Source organism: Symphodus melops (genome assembly GCF_947650265.1).
Source record: "Symphodus melops genome assembly, chromosome: 1".
NCBI classification, from domain to species: domain Eukaryota; kingdom Metazoa; phylum Chordata; class Actinopteri; order Labriformes; family Labridae; genus Symphodus; species Symphodus melops.
Window position 1 is genome coordinate 50245303 of NC_136691.1, and position 14961 is coordinate 50260263.

At 42.6% G+C, this 14961-nt stretch overlaps 1 protein-coding gene across 2 annotated transcripts in view; it reads left to right on the forward strand.

The window, feature by feature from the left end:
- The window catches only part of efna5b (ephrin-A5b), a 96699-nt gene that overhangs the window by 54950 nt on the left and 26788 nt on the right, over positions 1–14961 (forward strand). The gene's annotated exons all lie outside the window — the stretch shown is intronic.

Here is a 14961-nt window from a genome sequence, read left to right on the forward strand (position 1 = left end):
CGTTTTAGAAGTTGTTAAATCTTGAATTACGGTGGAAAAGAACATCATATAAGATTCATATGAGTTTTTTATTTTAGGGTTTTGGTTGGATGCAGTTTCAGAGTGAAGCCACCTTTGGTACAAGGATGTATCAAGTCTTGTGCTCCAGTTAATAACAACGTATTTGTGCTGTGAAACACTCAGAGACACTATTTACAGAGATTTCTATTAGTGCTGTTAGTGATTCTGCACTTTACCTTTTTAGATGCATGTTACCTCCTTCAGTTAGTAAGATAGCGTGATGTATCAATTTGTTAACCTTTCCTGTCTTGGTCATTTTACCGTGGTCAGAGCAGCCAGAGGAGACTTATTGTTCTCCTCTGCGACTTATTATTATGATTATTATTATTATTAGCTCAACTTCAGGGTAAAACCCTGTTTCTTTAACGCAGCGTCATAGCATTTTTTAATCACACACAGAGCTCAAACTGCACATACACTTTGCTCTTATAACTGCTGTTAACTTTTTTCTCGGCTCTGACACTGACCTGGTCACCGGCATAAACAACGCTACACACACACTGCACCCACTGACTACACACTCTCACCTCTCTCTCTTCACTCGCTCCTTCACAAACAGACAAAAAGCACTCGTATGACAATTATGATTATCTTGCAGTGCATCAATCGGGATATAATCGATTCGTATTGTGAGCTTGCCAGGGTTCTCACCCGGTCAGGAGGGCGGATTTTAAACTCTGATATCTGTCTGTGAGGTTGAATTTATCTCATCTTCCTCAGAGGAGGGTTCATGACAATGAGTTGTATTTGTGACTCTTTCATTTGTACCCATATTTATTTTGACCAAACATGAAAGGGTTTGTGAGTTTTTTCCTGTGACAAACATGACAGCGTCTAAAGCATTTCAGTTTTAGTCTTTTTGTTTTGTTCATATATCAGTGAGCCGCTGTGCTTCTGAAAAGATTTACTGTGGATTTATTGGAAGGCTGCACAGCCTCTCGACTCTCTCTCTCTCTCTGTCACTTCGTGCTTACTGTCATTCCACTCCTCCGTCTGTTGGTCTTTATTCGCCTTTGTTTTTTACTCCGTCTCCAATGCTGACTTCCTCTCTCTCTCTCTCTCCTCTCTAATTCTATTCATGAGAGGCGTGCACTCCATCATTCTGTCGCCCTGTATCTCTGTCTGCCCTTCATTTTCTCTGCACCTCTCTGCACCAGAGTGAGATGGAGGGAGAAGAAAGAAACCGAGAGAAAGAAAGAAGGGGGGAGAGATGGACAGATTAGGTGACAGTGATAAGCGATCGATCTCAAGGCCAAACAGCCCAGGGAGAATCTACCCCCCCCCCCCCCCCCCCACCCATCCACCTCCACTCTATTCTTCTGTTTTCCACTCCCCACTCCTGTGCTCCTCTTTCTCTCTAACCTTTGTTCCCTTCAAACTGACAAGGGTTCATTAAGGATCCACTTTGTGTGTATAAGTGCATGCAAGTGTGTGCGTTTGTCCTCGTGTATGTGTGTGTGTGTGTTTGAGTGTCGTGTACGCACACTTTTGCCTGTCTGCTTAGTTGATAAGTCATAAAGGATAGCTCCCTGAGGTGCCCCTAAAGAGCTTTTAGTGGCTTTCGATCACACACACACACACACACACACACACACACACACACACACACACACACACACATGAGTACCAACAATTACACACAGACCTCATTACAGTTTTTCAAAGGCACACAACACTTGCCTGGTGATTGTTGGGCTATGTTTCATACATGTTGGTTCATGTCTGCGTGATAATAATGCTCACTGCTGCTTTTTTCACTCAACCACAGAGACCGAACCTCCCCTCCCCGTGTCACACCCACCTCCCATCATCCCCCCCTGGGCCTACGAATGTGCCCGACGCAGCGTATTGCCCTAACGAGGTTGTCTATTGATCAAGTGATGCTCTTTGTTCTGGACGCCTAAATGGACCTTCAGCCACTCTCGGCTCCTTTATGGGAGCGGTTATGGCTTTGGCCTGATTACAATAGAAGCACTTAGAATGCTCCACGGCTGATGTTTTATGCAAGAGCACGCTCAGCTTCGGGAGTGTGCGTCTGCAATATTACTACGCTCCCTAAGTGCGTGCATATCGGCATGTTTTTGCTTATTGGTGGCTAGCCATCAGTTTGTTTTTAATTTGATTATTTGTTTAGTGTATACGCTGATGATGGGAGTCTGTGCTGCTCAATTGGACGCAGGTAAATAAACACAACTTCTGTGATTCACTAAGTTCCCTGCTTGTCCGTAGATGTTTAAATCCTTGTTTGTACAGTATATATGCATGTTTTTTTTGCTTGTGTGTGTGCGCACATGTGTACCAATAGGCCCTCTGGTGTGGCTGTTTAATTTAAAGTCAACCAACTGTGACTGGGAAGCATGTGGAAATATTACACACAATCCGCCTGACTAAATCCCAGGTTTCCTCCCTCCCTCTCTCACCTCCTTGGCCCCTGCAGCATCCTCTCGATAAATAAGCGTTTCCAGCCAATCATTCTCCACCCTCGCTCTTTATTCATGATGCATCCTCCATTCATCGGGAAATGTATCGAGTGAGGGCAGATGAATTATGAAAGTGTGTGTGACTTTATGTGTGTACATTTCAAAGACCATCAGCTCTGAAAACATCAGGCTGAGCGTTTCACAGAAGCCTCCACTTCTATAGTATTCAGCGAAACACTGATTGTTTCTGTGCTTACTTTGATCCTTTGTCGTCTGTCAAAATTGCTTAAATGAGAGGCAAAAGTGCTCTCTGTAGTTAAACAGATGTCCCTACTTTCTACTTGCATACGTTAGTGCTTCAAATGAGCCTTTTTCAGTCGAACAGCATCAAAACCAGAGCCTCATATTAAACCCACTCCTGTGTATGCCTCGTACTGAACTGCAGAGATGGTCAATTAGATAGCAACATATGATTTTCATTCTTATGCTTTCATAATCTCCTTCCCTATTCTTCTTTTTGCCCCGGCCTGAAAGCATTCTCACTCTTTCATGATCACATTTTGTCTGATATTCTTTGAAATATTGAGGGTTTTTTTTTTTCACTACAAGGAATAAAACAAGTCTTTGGATCATGTCATCTTTTTATTCCTCTCCTTATCTTGATCCATCTTCTGCTCACTGCCCCCCAAAAAAATATCCGCCTCATGTTTTTCTTCCCTGTAACAGAAACAAAAGGTCAGCGGTATTTATGGGAATTGATGTTTTTATCTCACTGCTTGAAAAAGGCAGACTTCTCTGTAAAAAGAAAAAATGAAAAAGAAAGAGGAGGAGACACGATTGGATCTATTCGCAGCTGTGAAACGTAAAAAAAAAAAAAACACTGTAAAACATGCAGGTGAGGCTGTGGAAAGGGATTAGAGAATGAAATGATTTGTGTTTGGATTGATCCCTAACACCTGTGGGAGGTTTTTAGCAGCTCACACTGCTGACTGGATATGGACCATCTCCTCGCACATACACATTTGACAAATACCTCATGTGGGACATCTCACCCAAGCAAATGTGTTTTCTGCATGTGTGTCCGCGATGAAGGGGCCCCCGCTGTGCCCTGATGGGGACATCAATACCAGGCGGTTTAGGCTTTCGACACACAAGCATAAAAGTGCGGAGAGGGAGCAGCAGGTGGAGGGAGACGGGGACTAAAATGGAGGGCAGGCGGAAGGAATAAACACAGATTTGTGTAAAAAGGACCATTTTAGAAAGCTAAAGAATACAGAACAGGTTACCAACATTTGTTACAAATTAAGCCGGAACCTATTGGGAACATGGACGTTGTGAATCACAACATAAGGTCCTATCGTTTCAGCTGTTGTGTCAGGAATTGTCCCTCTTTCATAATGCTGATTGATAGTCATTTTTCTCAATGGGGTTTTGCAGTACGCAGCCGTGGTATGCGGTGAACGTGCAGTGTGCCATGTTGAACCATGGAGGCCCTGACAGCCAGCTCAGGCCCAAAGATGAGATGAAGGAGACAGCTGGGGAGGAGTGTATGTCCAGCAATGGATGGACGCAAAGATGGAAGGCATTCTCCAACTGCGCTAACTTTAGACCACACATGTCGTTAAACCTCCCGAAACCTGTCCACAGCGTGTCACCACTTGCTTCCATAAAGCCCCCTTTGTGTGTGTGTGTGTGTGTATGTGTGTGTCTGTGAGAGTCCGTATTTAGGAGCGCTTTTCTGTTTACACCAACCAGACTGCATAAATAAACAGCTCAAAAGTGCCAAATCATTTGCTAGTATAACAAATCCCGACTCTGTGTTGGAATTACATACTCTTTCCAGAAGCTTATTGTTTCAATTTCCTGTTTGGCGAGGCGAGTTCAAAAGTTCATGAACTCACAGTTGGAAGTGTGAACAGAATGGAGCTTGTGCCCACCAAGACGTGACCCAAAGACCTTGTTTCAGTGCCAAAAAACCCTCAGTTTCCCTCCACAGGGGAAACTCAACTAGGCCAATTAGTTTCAATGCAGAATTCGTTTTGGTTCAGAGAGAATCAATCAGAATGGGTATTATCAGAGGGATGATCTGAGAGGGATTTTTGTGTGTGTGTGTGTGTCTATGGGGGGGTGCTCACCATAAATGGTCAGTATGTTATTTTTTATGTATACTATTACTTTATGTCCTTCGATACATGATACTTGATTACAAATGTATTTTTCACAGTTGTGCAGCACAAAGAGATGGCCATTAACAGACACAGAAATCAACACAAATGCACAGAGGCACACACATATATACATGCATGTGTGTACAGTACAGTGCCCCCCCACACTGAGTGTCTGGAACAGTAATCGCCTGCGGCCCACTCTCCAGCTCAGCACAACAAAAGCATGCTGAGCATCTTTTAGCTTGTTTGACGTGACACAAAGCTCAGTTATACTGACAAGAGTTCCTGCTCCATCAAACTGGGCATTAGTTTGAATCAAAGGCAAGAACAGGACTGACTGCTCACACTTTGAACAGCTTGATCCTGTTTGCTGCTTTTCCCAAAGAAAATCACATACAGTCGCTATGACAAGGATTGAAAGTTTGAAGCTTTTTAACTGTCGGCCATTAGGGCTGGTATTTTTTTCTTTGATAATGTTGAACATTAATTTTCTACTGTAAGACCAACAGAATAGGATTTTAATTTAAATATATAGAAAGCAAGAAGTTGTTCATTAAGCTTTTTTTACGTTTTTCAAAACAGTTTTAAGTATTTTAATCATATTCTGATGTCAGAATGTCTGCTAGAACACCAAATATGCGGGCTCTCTGTATGTTCCCACTAGTCTGCCTGCAATAAATACAAAAAAATGAACCCAGACCAAGGCCTCTGTAATGTAAGCCATTTATAATGAGAGTGGTACAAGGATACGCACAAACTGGCCCTGAACTACACTGTCTAACTTTTAAGGATTTATGTCTGCACATGCATGACATGTGCATGTATGCATTCATATGTGTGTATATGGTGGGTGAGCAAGACCATGTCCATATCTATATTATATAGTGACCTTTGCTGCCCTATATAAGGCAGGCATTGCCCACAATAAGACACACAGCCCGAGAATCCGACACACCACTTAACCCCCTGCCTGGGACCTTGACAGCTTCTCCATGGGAGGCTGACCCTGAAGGTCCTGGCAAACGCTTTGTTCATACCAAACACACACACACACACACACACAAACTGCCTGCATTTATATAGACTTACCCACTGAGCATGTACTGTATGCACACACTTGTATACAGTGTGGAGGCTAGAGGAACATATAGCTTTTAAACAGGCATGAGGAATTAGCAGAGGCCCAAAGTGTCAGCCCCCCCACTGACTGAGCTACTGCTCTGTCATCCCGACCAGCACGCTGCATCTCTCTGCCTCAATATATCTCCCTCGGACACACACACATACAGTGTAAACAAATACAAGACATTCACACATGCAAAAGAAGCTGAGGAACTATTTCCTTTTCCTTGCATGAATTCAATAAGTCCACTGTTTAGAATGTGTGGAGTATCACACTTTGCAGCCAGTCTCTTTTCTCTATTGTCATAATATTGAATACTTTGAAAAGTTTAAGACCTTTTTTAACAAAACCAGCAATTTCAATATTGCCACACTGGACAGCCAAATGGGCGTCTAGTTTCCGTTGAAGGCAAGAAATCAAGTATGATTTGATTTTGATAGCGTCTCACTGTTTAAAATAATTACAAATTGGATCTTTTAGGCTGTACAGCACTTTATGATGAGCATTTTCTAACATCCAATGAGTGTGTTACTGCTGAAAGAGTACCTCCATGACTATAGATGGTGTTCTGTGCATGTGTGCATTCATTCTTGTTTTGCAGCTGAGCAAAGGATAAAATCCGTCTTTACAGTGTCTAGGAACAGGAGCCCCTTGTTCGAAAAGATTGCTGCTGTTGCCTTGTGCCGCGGCTAGTTATGAAGGACTTCGATCATCTCCCCATAACCATCTGCTGTTAAAACCCTCTGCCTTTTACAATCAGCAGATGCTCTGGAAATTACCACCTCTTTCCCCTCTGCTGCCACATCAGCCACATCTCCTGTCTGCTAGATCCCCCTCGTCTGGATAACACAGTCGTAACTCCAAGGACGCTGGTGAATTTAGCATTGTTCTTAAAAGTAATGATCAAACTTGAAAGGTGTTGTCTGACTGGAGACAAGACAAGGCTGTGTAGCCCCTAAAATCTCATCGTTTTAGACAATTAAAATACAATGAATACAGAAACCCATCCCTTTAAAGCCTTACAACTAGATTTGAAGATCTGCCAAGATGATACCTATCAGGGTATGTTGCTCTTTTATCTGATGGATGTGTCAACACTGTCTCATGAGGCTGTATTGTGTGGACTACATTATGAGTAAGACAGGTGTACACAGTCTAGACTGACTCAGATAATAGAGAGGGTAAAACATGTCATCACATAACTGGAGCTGCTGGCACAAGTATTAATTCAAAGAATCCCTCAGTGCAGCCAAATAATACACGTCTATTATGACTGTCCCTGGGAATAAAACACCCTGGCAGAGTTTAGGGCCTCTATTGAGCAACACACAATGAGTCAATTAGACTTTTCTGCAATTAGCCAGTTTGAGTTTATAACGTGGGCTGCCTTCCTACAATGTAAGATGCCAATGTTGTACTGCATTTCACTTCACAGCCCACTTGAATTGCCTGAAGACAGTAATTAGTGTAAAAATAAATGTTTGACGTATAACCTCATTATGTGAACAAGCTGAATCTGTTGAATTAAACTTTTATAAGGGGGAACGAGCATGGGAGAACCAGAGAAGAAAAAAGATTATTATAGAGACCGTGTGAAAATCGACCCAGAGCAAACGTTTGGGAGAGCAATCCCAACATGCTGTGTCAGATAGTTTGATCTCAGAGGGACGGGTGCCTGATGCCTAACAAAACACGTCCAAACATAGGTTTGATCAAAACCAGTCTGCTCAGGCTCATGTAATATTAAACCATGGCGGAGTAATCAAGACTGAAATCTAGGAATGACCCTGACATATGATAGGTAAACTGAGGGTGGAAGACTGAGTATTAACAAATGAAAAGACTGTCTTTATCTGTTAGATTCCCAGCTGCAACTGCTTAGCTCTTTAAAAGCAGCCAAACATAGATCAGTGGAACTCTGAAACTGGCAGCATCCCAGAATGCTGTTTGATGCAGTCTTTTTTGTCGTTTCATATCGTGTGACTATAAGGACTCTACCTAACTCAGACGATTTTAGTATTCATTACGAACCTTCATATATTTGCTTGTTTTCATTGCTCAGCAACACACCCTACTCCTACTTCAGTCCTGTGTTTGCTGGACATTCAAATGAATAATTCAGTATACCTTTTTTCTTACCGTTTCAAAACGCATAACCAATTTAAAACTATTAAAATTAGCCAAAAGGAGGATTGTAGTCTGCTTTTTCGATGCCAAAGAGCTTCTGAGAAAACACTGATCTTTTGGTTTGAAACAGCTTGATTCAGAATTTCAGGGTTGCAACCACTGGGTCTGTTTGTTTTGGAAAGGGTCTCAAGCAAAATACTTGTTTAGGATGAATACCCAACTAATCCTCAACCTGAGATCAAACAAATAAGTTTGTGGCAGCTTCATACTCCTGAGGTCTTGTGTCTGAGCACTGGGGAAGCAAAGATTATAAAGTTTTAAATTAGCGGTAGACTGTGAAAATTAGGACCAATGTTTAAATCATATTTAAAATGAATTTTAAAATCATATTTTAAAAGAATGCTTCCTAATCTTTGTGCCCGTTTTTCATTTCAGTTCTTGTTAGTCATCCCTCCTCTGTCACCTCAACATGCCTTAGCAACCCGCCTGACACTGTTCTTTCTCAGACTGACGTCATAGTCTTTCTCGTATGACAATTAACAAACAAGTCAGAGTCTGTTTAACAGGTGACATGTTAAACAACTCCTCTCTGAATCAGCTGGTAGGTAAACAACACAAAATTAATAACAGACACACCTCAGCTATGACAGTTGTGCATGGCACGTTATTTGCTGATGGGCGATATCTGCCAACAGGACAGACAACAGTAACGTCTGAAACAGGTGTTCTACCAATGCATAGGTGCATATCTTTTATGGAATGGTTCAATGGTTCAGGACATTTGTCATTTAAACACTACAGTACACAGATCACATGTCTTCTGGTAAGGACATGAAGAAACATTAACACTGAAAGGCCTCAAAGTCTTTTCATGGCCTGCCCAGTTTGTACAGTATGTACTGTACTTGATATGAAAAGGTCAGGTAGTTATGTAAAGGAAGAAGAAATACTGTATGGTATGCTGTGCGACATTATTCCACTGTTATTATTCTTCCCCATCTCATTTAAACTGCTTCCAATACTTCACTACAGCAAACACAAATCTAGCCTGAGCTTTCGAGACTGGCACTAAATATGAGATTTCACTGATGTAATCTGTTCAGATTTGAAAGGGTTATATCAGCTGTATGGAGATTTCTCTCACGATAGGAGAAATTCCTTACAGAAGGCGAAAAAACCTACAAGGGTTCCCCACGACAGCAGTGATGTATAAACAGGCACAACTATAGCTACAATCTGTCAGTGAAGCAATTACATCTCACAGATAAACACACAACAGTTACCATTTGGCTTCCCATGGCTCCCCCTGTAAGTGTTACATATCTAACTCAGCATGCAATCAAAGAAAGGCTGACGCACACGCCATGCACGCATGCACACCCGCACACAATAGCACGGCGAGTACAGCGGTATACAGTCAGTGGTTTGTGAAGTGTGAAAGGGCCGAGGGTTTTATGAAAGTGGTGACATTATAACATCCTGACACAGCTCCATGGCAACCGAGCTTGAAGGTCAGTGTGTGTTTGTATTTGTGTATTTAAGGTATGGATACAAAGTGTCAGTGTGTGTGTGTGTGTGTGGAGTCTTAATGGTGAACACACTCGCTGAGATGAAACAAACAAGATCCGTACATCTTTTTGTTATGTCTCCTCTTTTCATCATTGTTTTCCCTTTCTTTTCATCCTTACTTCCGTTTCCTTCAACCCTCGTTTAGCCCCTCCCTCTTTGTTCCCCTCCATCTACCCCAGCTTTAAAACATTCATACAGTACATGCCTTTCTTCTTCCTCTCTCTACCCACTCTGGATTCTGCCTCTCATACATTGTAGAATTCCTTTGATTTCATTGTCAATTTCTGCATGTTTTTGCCAGCTTTCCAACTCATTCACTCCTCCACCCATCTGCTGATCACTTGTCCGTAGAGACTGAGTGAGCTTATAGGAGAGAGATGGGCGTGGGGGGCTACAGCAACAACAGAAGAATGGTGGGCCGACATTTTTCTGCTATGTGTCATAAGGCCTACAGGTGGGCTACAGCCTGTCTGTTCTCTCTTCAGCTCAGTCAAAGACAGCAGCTTGGCCAGTGACTCAACAAGTCGAAATATGACGCTGTAGGTAACCATTTAACGTATATTTAAAAAAACAAAACTAACTGAACTTTCATCCTCACATTTTTATATTGGCTAACTTAACCACGGTGCCAGGTATCTGCTGAAGTGATGCTATAGTGTTATCCATATTGTCATACTTTGAAGCTCAGGGCAACAGACTGAGCTGCCATGTTTGAAGAGTGAGAATGTGTTGCCAAAGGAGCTAAGTGGAAGGGGGAAAAAAAAGTTTGGAGGAGGTAGAAATGTGTGTAATAGCCCTTTTACACAGGAGACATTATCCATTGATATTCTGTCTTCATTAGAGAACTCTGAGGATAAATACAAAGATATTTGGGGCCACAAAAGTATTTGAAGCCAGGTTAGATGTTGACCTCATTCTGTTCAGTTCAGTTTAAAAAAGGGTGCAAACATGGGCTTGAAACCGTTGTTTAATTTACAAGTTTAAAATGGTATATTTTGCTGCTTCTCATGTTCTCTGAGATTAAGATGCAGATGTCCCTGAATCCTTGCATTGGGTTTAACTTTATTTTTTTCACTTCCCCCCCTTGTTAATATTGTTACACAAGTGCACAGATCTTTACAGCCTCACCTCCTTTAAAGACACTCAAACACTTCCAGAGTCCTTCTCTCTCTCACACATTTGGAAGACACGCTACACGGTACAGAGCTGTTTCATTGCCGCTGTTCTGTCTCAGCTGCCAAACACCCTGTCACTATAAAACAATGACTTATGATTTATGGCCGACACGTCTTGCGCTCAATGATGTATAGCTATTAATTGACACTAACTGGCCATGCGTGACCGTGCATAAACTGACATGCATCTACATTCGCGCACACACCCTCTCCAATCCTCGGTAAACATGTCAGAGCGTACAGTATTTACAAAGGGACCGAAGTGGGTTTGGGGCTGCAATGATTCAGGAAAATGGCCCCAGGGTCTGACAGGATGTTGGGGGATGTGTCATTTTTCCCCGACATCCTTGGTGACGAGCAGAGACATAAAGAAATCCTTTTACACACAGAGATATACACAGACCCCCACACACAGCTATTGAGCCAGATATACAGCCTACACACACCAGTGTAATACTCCCATAAAAAAAGATTGTTTGGCAGAGTAGTGAGTGGATGAGCTCAGAGGAAGTATCTGACTCTTCTCTCTTTTTTTTTCTGCTCTGTGTTTTTGAATTGAGGTGCAGCGCGTTAATGCAGACTACATCAAACACTCAGTGGGGCCCGACATCTCGCCGTTTTACTCAGGACCATGAGCAGAACAAGAACTTGTCTGTCACTGCTCTTAATTCATTGTCTCCCTAAGGGCAAAATGAGCGCTGACAGACTTAAATGGCAGAAATGAATATCGCAAGATCACAGTCAGGGGTGACGGCAGAAGGGGGGGGGATGGAGAGGGAAGAGACAAGAGGGACAGAAGGAGAGAGGAGTAATGTTGAAGAAAGGGTCAGGATGGAAGGATGGGAAAAAAGAGGGATGAAGGAATGCATGGGTACGTCCCTGTGTCCCTCACTGCTGACAGTCAGTATATTATACTGGGCTGACCACCTGCTCCAAGCCTGCAGTACACCCTCCATAAACCTACAGCAGATGGACACAATAAAATGCGCCATGACCAACAGCCATGCACTCGCACATAATGTGTGTGTGTGTGTGTGTGTGTGTGTGTGTGTGTGTGTGTGTGTTTGTCCATTAATGCATGTATCATATAAATGTATTAAATGATGCCTATATTCCCCCTCCACCATGTCCCTGAGGCGATATACAGTTCATATGTGATACTCTATAGGTCTGATGTCTCCTCTCAGTGCTGTAAGCCTATCGCCCAGTTAGCCAGCATGGAATGTGGCTGTCAACTCGTATAACACGGGATAAGCTCACATGTTCTTCCTCTGACTTCACTTCTATCTCCTTCTCTCTGCCTCAGCTCAAGTTTTTTTTTTTTAGGTGCTAAGAGGGTGCTTCTTGTCTCCTTCCTGTGTCATGTCCTTTTTCTTAAAAAAACCCCTCAAAAACCTCAATTTTGACACTATAACTAATTTAAAGCAAAGCAGGAACGTGAAACACAATTTGAGATATTCCGGGATACCTGTGCTTTATTTTAACTCACTTATTTATATGTTAAAGCCATCATTCCCGTCTTTTCAATACTAATTAAACATTATTGTCACCAAGTGAAGCGCACAGGGAGACCAACTTTAGAGTGACTAAATGGTCCTACATTTAACTTTCCACATAGTTGTTGTCGTTGTTGTTGGTTTGGTACCTGTTTTGACGTCATGTTGATGAAGTGTTTGTGAGTCTGTATATTGTGCTTTATTTTGAAATTCACCGGATGCTCTGTGCGTTTTCCTGTCGAGCATGATATAGTCTGTCCAGCTTTACGCGTGCTTGCAGCGAGCTCCATCAGACATAGACTTGAAGCATATTAGAAACGGAGCAGAGCGTAGTGGCGCTGCTGGCTCGGATGCGGAGCACGCTGCTCGCTGGGGAAACAGGATCACTGAGTAACAGCGTATGGCGGCAAAGTGTGCGGCGCTGACATCCCGCTGCATGCATGGAATATGTGGAAATTGGCTGTCAGGCCACACTGTGACCGACAGTCTTTTCTATATTGTGCAAACATGACTTTTCACTGAAACAATGACAATTATGACAACCAATTTAGATTTGAGAGTTGGATTAGTCAGCAATCCTTCTGACCCATCAGACTTTGTTTGAGATATTCTGTTTTGTTTACGATTAAACAAATGGTTCTCTACGGCACATTCTCTATTTTCCCCCATGTTATTCTTCTAAGCTGCATGTGCTGTGTGTTTTCGCTCAGTCCGTGTGGTTGCTTGTATGTATAAATTGTGGTTCATGTAGTGTTGTCATGGGTCTGGGTCTGAAAGAAAAGAGAACAGCTGAAATGGTGGCCTGGTCAGGATGGATGAGTGGAAATATTGGATGCAGTTATCTGTTTCTCACCTCTCTCCTCGCTCTCCATTACACTCCTTTTCCGTCAGTAATAACAAAGCGAATACTTCTCGAGACAGAAGGCTAAGTCCTTCTCTGACGGCTGTGAACATGAACAACATCAATCTCAACAGCCCTGTTCTCCTGTCCCTCTGCCAATTCCTATCTTTCAATTCTCGCCTTTTTTATCTGCTCCCCCTTTCATCTTCAGGCCGCTAAACCAATCATCTGTAATTAGACAACTGCTCAAACTATATCTAGAAGTGTTTGCGTTATGCGTCTGTGTGCGTATGTGTTGAAAGGTCCTGAATAGGCCTTCCCATGTGTACTCTAGTCAGGGTTCAGTCGTAGGTCATCTCCTCTTTGGCTAAACAAATGTTCCCCCTGGACCTAAATCAACAAATGATCTTTCACTCGAGAAACACACACACACACACACACTTAGGCATACACACACTCAACAGGATAGCACAGGGTTTGCCTTTTTAGTTTCGAGGTTACTGTGATTTGATTTATCAGAGAACGGAACATTGCCTGAGGATATTGAATTGAAAATATATCAGATGTATGCATTTGAGCGAGGAGAGGTGAAATAATGTAAATAGATCTGATTTGGGGTCATGGGCAAAGGAGTGGGCTAGCAGAGAACAGCAGACGCGCGGAAAATCAAGAAAAAAGTTACGGGTGGGAGAAAATCACAGAGCGAACAGAAAGAAAAGGAGGTCGAGAGAAGCAAAGATGATCTTTTCTATTGAGTTAGAGAGAGAGAGAGAGAGAGAGAGAGAGAGAGAGAGAGATTCTACTTTGTAACGCATGCAACTGTCAGCTGTGTGTTAGCGCTGCAGAGTTGACAGGTCTTGTCAAAGTCTCTGCAGCTAAAAGACATGAAGCACAATTCTTTATGGCACTTCATTTAACAAAGAAGTTACCCTCTTCACAGTGTTCTGTCACTTTGCATTCATCAGCTGTCCATCCTTAGTGAAGATAATGAAAGTTCTCTTTCATAATGTACAAAGTTGAACCTTAATGTAGCATTAAGGCTGTCAGGGTATACTGCTATGTTGTGTCACTTTAATACTGTCTTTGAGAACACAGGAGCAAAGACTGTCTAAAAATAGTCTAAACAATAAAAATAATCTAAACATAAAAATAGTCTTCGAAGAGGCGTTTTGAAACCAACGTGGCGGTCGCCATATTGTAAACGCTGACTTTGGTCAGTCTAGTAGCAGACAAAGAGGTGGAGCTAATGCGTCTGCCTGTCAGAAAACCCAACCATGTCCCAAATTATGCAAATGGTCAACCTACTGTTGATAACAGACTGTATACCAGTTCATTGTTGTTGTACAAAGGAGCATTTCAATATGAGAGCGACTTGAATTGCCTTGGCTTTGTGGTTAGCCTCAAATAAACGTTTAAGCAACTGCAGGTTTTTTTTTTGCACATTTGCATTGGCTACATTTTTAAACATCCAAGTTGCAGCTTGCACAGGAGACAGAAGACAATCAGGAAGTGTATTTTTCCCTCCACTAAACAAGCAGTGCATCTTTCCGACAGGATCTGTTTAATCCTTTGATATCCTGTGTTAACACTCAGACTCTCCTTCTGGGTCACACCTTTGAGCGCTGGTATTTAGAGCAAAGCACATTAAAAGGTTCCTCTCTCCCTTGAATCTCGCTCATTCAACTGGTGAGATGATTCGGATTGCTCCCTGCCGCTGAGTTCTTACTCTCCTCCTTTTCTCTGTCTTTCTCTTTCACTCAGGTTAGCTATCTCTCCCCCGTCCTCCTTGCTTTCTGTCTGCAGCCACCCGTGCACGGCTCAGAGAAGTGGCTGATGGGAATTCATCGGGTGCACTGTGTGTGTGTGTGTTTGCTTGCGTGCAGGAGCCGTGCGTTTGTGTACGTGTAGGTGTGTGTGTGTTTCGTCGTTCAGAGAGGGGTGTGTATGTGCCCGAGTGTATGCACAGCAATGTCACTGGGCTG